Genomic DNA, 7,594 nt, shown 5'->3' on the forward strand with positions numbered 1-7,594 from the left:
TAAAGCTCCAGACCTGGAGAAAGGTGATAAAAAACTTCCTTTCCTAGGACGAGAGAGTAATCCTAAAAAAACAATAAAAACAAGAAACCAAACAACCAAACAATCTAATACTCAGGACCTAGAGCAAGGTGTAAACTTCCTTCCCCGAGATGAGAGATCAGTCCTATGGTCAATATTGGTCGTACTTTCGCGCCTTTGATAGCCTTCCTAGAAACAGCGCCAAAATGTTAGTGTTCAAGTATGAATCATGCAATTCACCCAATCCACGTTTAATTGTCAACCTGGGGTTCTACTAGTTATTTCAATGATATTGTGCACTATTTGTGTAGGCCACAGTTTCCCTACCCAGCATTGAGCATTAATTATAAATTCATCAATGTGTAACAACAAGCAATAATTGTAACAGCAAATAAGAGTAACAACAAGTAATAATTGTAACGACAATAAGAGTAACAACAATTAGAACTCACAGCACACATTGATAAAAACTCACAGCAACAATAAACTCATGGAAATAAACCTAAACACACATCTAATCTAGCAGCACCTGGTCAGAAGAGTGAGCCCAACTCCCTGATCAAGGTTGTGGCGAGATCAACGAATCACAATATGCTCAGAAGATCAAGCTATCATTAATTAAAGAAATATTACAAGTATGTTGTTACAGACTCAGAGTTAGAGTATTTCTCCTGTAACCTTAATGATTCTTAACAACGATAAATTTCACAGCCCACAACTCTAATTTATACATGTTTTCAATAATACAGTTCCTAGAATTACAGTGTTGTCTGCCTTTAATTACATGGTGGTTTTCAGAATGAAACAAAATGTAAAATATAGCAGTGTGTCAATCGAGAGATTGATTCACCGTTGCAACCAATGTTCAAGGATAGCATTGCCAGCTTTGACAATATCATTCAGTGAATCACGGTCCTGGTCATTCTTCCTTCAAATCTATAGAAATAAATGAATTAGAAAGTCGCTTAGGTAATAATCCCCTACGACTATGCTTCATTGAACAATAATCCATAAAGACATGAAAAGAGGTATACCTGTGTGTTTTAAGATATCGATTAACCATTACTGGCATGAAATGGGTAAAAATAATAGGGTAAAAGGGTGAGTAAAAGTATGCAAACCTAGCCACCAATAGGTAGCATATGGCTACATAGGACTCTTCTCATTTCTCCTTGTCCTTGAACCCTTCAGTAACATGATATTTAGGGTAGTGTCTGATTACATAGGAACCTTGTCCTGACACCTTGTAGTAATAATATATTTAGAGTAGCATCTGACAACATAAGAATATTTTCCTGTCACATTGTCCTTGAACCTTGTGGTAACAAGATATTTAGTTTGAATTGCATACAAACATGTCATTTGGGACTATTTTTAATGGAAGTCTTGAAAATTTTAGGTCTTTACAAATAGATAGAAGAGATTGAAATCTCTTAAGTATGGCCTTTAGCTTGCCTTATAACTCTATATTCATCAATTATGTGGTTATGGAACTAGGGTCACTTTTAGCCTATTGATTCTTTAAGATATAGGTTTGGTATCCAAAGCTTTCATTGTCTCTTAAGGAAAGAGGTATGCCTATTTATTGAACCTTATTGAAAAAAAATGCAACCTATTATCTCTCTTGTTTCATGTGTAGCTATTGATTTTGATTATAAAGTTGCTTATTGGAGGATTTATTTTTGCTGTGATTTCTATTCATTATTACTTTTCTTCTTACTCTTTTAACAGGTTTCTAGAAAAATTTTGAATCTTGTATGTGTAGATGGAGTCCATCTTGAGACATTGATATGTGAAGGGTCCCAAAGAATTTTAGAAAGCTACTGAGGGAGAAGATGTATTATTTTATGAGTATGAATATGAGTATGATATTCATTGGCACACTTTCAAGTACCGAGTAGATGCAAATGATGAAAAAGAGGTTAACTTCACTGGACTATATAGAATGGTCAATTTTGTTTTATTGTTGCATTGATGAACTGATAACATAGCTATGTTGATTTTCTATAATTAAGTAAAATTTTGGTGATCTGAACTTAACTCTTGTTGTAAAGAAATAGTATGTATCAGTTAGTGAGAATGATTGGGATTTTAGTGAGCATTCTGAGGATGATGAGGATGAAATGCGTGAATAGAAGCATATGAAAAGAAGATCCACAACCAATACTCCATGTAGCTAGGAATTTCTTGTTTTTGCGAAGGTTGTGGTACGACCTATCCTCTATCATTTTATTATAGAGGTATTATTTTCATTCTATATATACTCTTGAGGTTTTGTAAACACAGAATGTATACAGGGGGCATATTATTGGACTAGAAAAAGTGAACGCAAAAAATATTCCAAATGTAAGACATCATAGGAACGCTGGTCTTGACAAAGCAAAGGAAACTCTTATGTTATCTTCATATCCTAGATCATTGTCTTGCATAAACAAGTTTGTATTCTTGTTGGAAGAATTAATTTTCATTGCAGCTATGATGAACTGTAATATGAAGTGCATTTCTAGTAGATAATTTGTTTGCTTTATTATTCATTAGTAACTTGTTTCTTTTGTCACAAACAGAGACATAGACGAGATAACTTGATTTGTCACAAGAGCACTAGCTGCAGAAAACCAATGTCTAGATATATGTCTTTATATACATGCAGTGCCAAGGACTAGCAAGGAAAGTTAATCCACTATGAACAGATTATAGATTGATTTATTCAAAAGTCTTCAAATCTAAAAATGAGGAATGCGTTTGGACTCCAAATATCCATTCTTAAATTATGCTTTCCTTCTTGTATATCTATCCATTAATATTTTTATAATTTTTTGCAATAAATCATATCACTAGTCATGCTAATAGATATGGACCATGATGTTCAAACTGCAATTATTATTACAGTCATGAAGAATCTATAGGATAAAGTTGATGTTGGAATTTTTCATCCCTATCGATTTGTGGAGATCAATGGGTTGAAACTTACCCAACCAGAAAATATCTACAAGGTAATGTTCTCGTTTCTATATAAATATTTAATACCAGAATAAGGTTATATATATATATATATATATATATATATATATATATATATATATATATATATATATATATATATATATATATATAAAGAGAGAGAGAGAGAGAGAGAGAGAGAGAGAGAGACATTCACTCATTTTCATAGTGCTCTTCTTTTCTAGGTCCTTTATAAGGCATTGACTAGAAATCGGGTAGGCTAGAAAAAATCTCTTCATTTGTTATATCAGTGCTTTTCATAATCAAAACACACAAGAAAAGATAATAATCAATCGCGTGTTCTTCTTGTAGATGAATTTGACCTCCTTGTCAGTAGAATGAATCAGTAATACTTCTATATTTTCCCTTCATATGTTTTTGTAGATATAAATGCAAACCAGATTAAGAAATTGAAAAATATGAAGAAACCTTTTGAATATGCAGACCATGGACACTCACATATTCATCTGAAATTATGAACTTCTTGTTATACACTAGAGATTGGGGATAGGACAACGACCTTTTAATGTCTTATATAGTGGCCTGTAGGTTCTATACAACATATTTGACTGACCCACCAGAGTTTGGTCATGGTTGGTAGTTATAGGTAAACAACTATACATATATGATCTTTATTCCTAAGAGGAAACAAAGCCAAGTGATTATATGATGTTTAGATTTCTCACACATCTTACATTTGGATTTAATAGGTATATCAAATACAATGGATCTACTAGAGAAGTTGCTTCCATGTATAGAAAGTTGCATGGGAATGAAAAGGTTGTGATTTGGCCCTTTTTCTCATTAGCAGCTACAAGAAATAATTTCCAGACATCTTAATGGAATTGATGCATTTGAAAAACAAACTATTGGGTTTGCATCATGGAAGATATGTGGATTATGAAAAAAAATCGAGAGCTTTCCCAATTTTTTGCAATGTCACATTCATTTATCTACTATAGAGGCCATAAAGTGAAGAATGCATAATACTTCATTGCAAAGATGTCATAATTGTTTTCTTAATAAACCAAAATGAAGGAAATAATGTATTTTAGGTTGTAGTAGTGTCTGGGGATACTGGCCGAGCATTGGATCAATGTAGACATGCTACAAAACTTGTAAAGTTTATACTAAAACAATCCACCTCTCTTGATAATGCCACGAATGAATCTAATGCTAAAGTTAGCAGCTAGCAATAAATATTAAGACTTTATTTGCTTACATTATTTCATTAATACAACTCACTTTACTTAAGAAACACAATAAAGTGTGTTATGCCTACATAATTTTTTTTTTAATGGAAAACAATCTTAGGTTATGATTAACATGGATCATTATAATGCCTTAGGCATAGTTAAAATTTTGTTAGGTATGACAGATGTTGAAGTTGCAATACGAGAAATGTTCCAAGCTCCTCATATTCAAGTATACTAGTTAAATTTTGTTAATAAATTTTGTATAATAATTAAATCTGTTGTAAACATGTCAACTTTACCAAATGCATTTTCTTATTTATAAGCATGAAATCAATGTTAATGCTTGGTTGATACCGCTACCCATATGATGAGGAGATGCTCAAGACTAGCCAAATTTGTTTTAGTATCAATGGTGTATGAAAAATACAAAACAAGAATGTCAAAAATGAATTTTGAAAATGTTGCTTTTTTTATCTACCAATGACCATATTATTTTAGCACAATATTGTTTCCCCTTGTCTAGTTTAGAACTAAAAACTTAGCTACAACATGGATATTTTGTATTTTTTCAGCTTGTAATATCCAATTTTTTCCTTTGCAGAAACAATGGAGAGCAGTGCCTTGATTGGGACACAATTTTTTATTTTGGGATAGTTGATCTTGTCATTTTGTTCATATTTTTCAACATCATATTGGTTATATAAATATAACTAAATATCTAGAAGGTTGTTAACAAGTAACACTCATTTTGCATGACATTAGATGTAGTTTTCACATCTTTCCAATATGTTGGACATCATAATTCATATCTAGAATTGATCCAGGTGGATTTTGGTGGCCACCCACTTGTCCCACTTGGACCCCCACAACTATCTCTTTCAGTTTTTCAGTTTCCTTAATTGTAGCACAATTTACTATTTTTGGCAGTTTTTCAGGTCTTGAACTTCCGGAGCCGTTTTGAGGCCCTAAACGACGTTTTTCGGGAAAAATGGATGCAACATGGGGCATACACTAATTTTTCTCATGCAAAAGTTGTAGTCCTCAGATAGATATTTCTAACGAGGTGTTGTGCACGTCAAACGGAGATCATATGCCAAAGTTACGACCCTGGGAAGTTGATGTACCAATTTACCCAAACGGGGCCCATAGTTTAGCGCTTCATCTCCTAGGGTTAGGTTTTTGGATTTTAGGGTTTTCCATTGTTTCTCAATAATAAATAAGCCTTTGATCCTCATTGTAACATAGTTCAAAGGCATGTAACCACCACATCTCTTCTTAGAGATAAGCTACCATCACCCGAGCTAGTATTATTTCCATTTTTGTCTGTAAGCATATTTCAGTATTTTAAATTAATGAAATGAAGTATTATTTCTGTTGCATCTCTGTATTTATGGTTATTTATGTACTTTATTGCATTCCTGCATAAATCTGGATTAAGAATTTTCACCTTGACATAGTAGTTGTAGGCTTGGTACATGTTTGATACTTCTTTGTGAACTAGGCTTGAGATGTCATTTGCAAAATTTACATCTCAACTTTCCAAGGTAATCAATGCTTTCATTCTCTTACACAACATTTAGAACTAGTGATTGTTGTAAATGTCACGTGTTCAATAAATTTCATTTATTTGCATTTCACTGGATGGGTATGGTGAATCTCATCTTGTGATTTACACCTCATACCTTAAGTGTCTAGAAGTACTAATGGAAATATTATAGGTATAAGTAAGTGCAAGAAATAATTGTCCTATAAATATCTCAAAAGAATATCCAATTTATTATAGTTTTCAACAATTTAGGATTGAAGTAAATGCATGTTAAAGTCATATTATTTGCAAAGAAAGACTTATATGGAAACAACGCAAAAGAAGATGAATATTGTAAGTAAAAAGTAAAAAGTCGCGTAGGATTCCATAGTTTTTCTTATGACATCTGTATGTGCACTCGTGAAGAATCATTATGAATGTAAATATAACCCTGCATGCAACTAAGTCTCCAATTAGTTTCTATAGATAAGAGAGGCCATTTAATTAATGGACAATGTTATTCCATATTTTTTAATACACATGGAGATTTCCTAGACTAAATAGGGAGAAACAATTACCATCATATGAATATGGCCATACTTTCCATCAAATTAACATAACTACCTAGCTTAGTTTGGTGTTTGATTTCAGATTGTTGTGGGTGTATTGATTCCAATTTTCTACATTGGCTCAATTGAGTTGGAACGTTATACAAGTGGATGAATATTGTGGTGTTCAGGAAATTTGTAAAGATGATATGAAATTAAGGTGCCTTATTTAGGACTGGGAGGGAATTCTAAAATTTAAATTTAAGCATACAACTATGGGTTTGAATTCATTTGAAATCAGACTCCATTGGATGGATAGAAGGTAATTGAACTTTGATTTTCTTTTCATGTCTTTTGGTAACAGTGACGATGTATCTTTTGTCTTGGAGGAGGATAAGGACCTTCCATGGGTATCAAAGTTCCATAGGTGATGATGTATCTTTTGCATTGACGCAAGAATTGAAAAAATAGGAGAACAATAACACTAGAGTGAAAAATGCAGAAAGAGAGAGAGATGAAAACTGGTCTAGTGATACCCTTAAAGCTAATATCCTACATGAGACACACACATACAAAATGATGGTCAAATTTTTAGAGTTGGTGAATCCACCTGCAATGCCTTGGAAACATAATGATAATGTTTTGAAGTGAAGAAACAATATTTCACATGTAAATTGTAGTCCAACCAATATTAAGTTGAAAACTCATATTGTAATACTTGACATTTCATATAATATAATTTATGTGGTTTAAATTATTTATAGTTGTACTAGTTATTATTTAGTATTGTGATTAAAATATGTAACTTTGTATTTTCATATTATATGAACATGCATATTGTATGCCATTTTTTTAATTTAATCACAAAATCATATTAATTAATTTTTGTTGATTAATATTGAACATATAAAATCAATCTAAAACTATTAAATTAGTAGTTTATATTGATTAATCATGAACGCAAATAAAATGAATATACAATGACTAAATTAGTCATTTATAATGATTATTAATGAAAGTAAATGAAATGAATATAAACTACCAAATCAATCATTTATATAATGAATATGAAACTACCAAAAAAAGATAAATGGTTGTTGTAAATGATAAATTTGAGATTACAAGTGACGACTAAAATTTACATATATATGACTATTAGTAGCTAATTTAAAGTATCTTATAACACAACCAAGATTTAGTCATGTTTCTTTGGTTATTAATTGGTTTCAATTGATGCCTAAAATTTGCATATATATGACTAATAGTAACTAATTTATAGTATCTTATAATGTGACCAACATTTTGGT

General features: G+C 31.6%; 1 non-coding gene and 2 pseudogenes across 1 annotated transcript; all 3 read left to right on the forward strand.

Moving 5' to 3' along the window:
- Nucleotides 1-1,783: 1,783 nt before the first annotated feature.
- On the forward strand, nt 1,784-2,694 carry LOC149161074 (origin of replication complex subunit 1-like; annotated as a pseudogene).
- LOC149161075 (small nucleolar RNA snoR28) lies at nt 1,841-1,917 on the forward strand. Its single transcript, XR_016262168.1, has one exon. It is a non-coding gene; the product is annotated as a small nucleolar RNA snoR28 (small nucleolar RNA).
- A 176-nt stretch (nt 2,695-2,870) lies between the features above and the next one.
- On the forward strand, nt 2,871-4,211 carry LOC149161076 (origin of replication complex subunit 1B-like; annotated as a pseudogene).
- Nucleotides 4,212-7,594: the final 3,383 nt, after the last annotated feature.

Source organism: Pinus tabuliformis, chromosome 5_2 (assembly GCF_031772625.1).
Source record: "Pinus tabuliformis cultivar Carrire ecotype Pingquan chromosome 5_2, CPIR1, whole genome shotgun sequence".
Taxonomy (NCBI): domain Eukaryota; kingdom Viridiplantae; phylum Streptophyta; class Pinopsida; order Pinales; family Pinaceae; genus Pinus; species Pinus tabuliformis.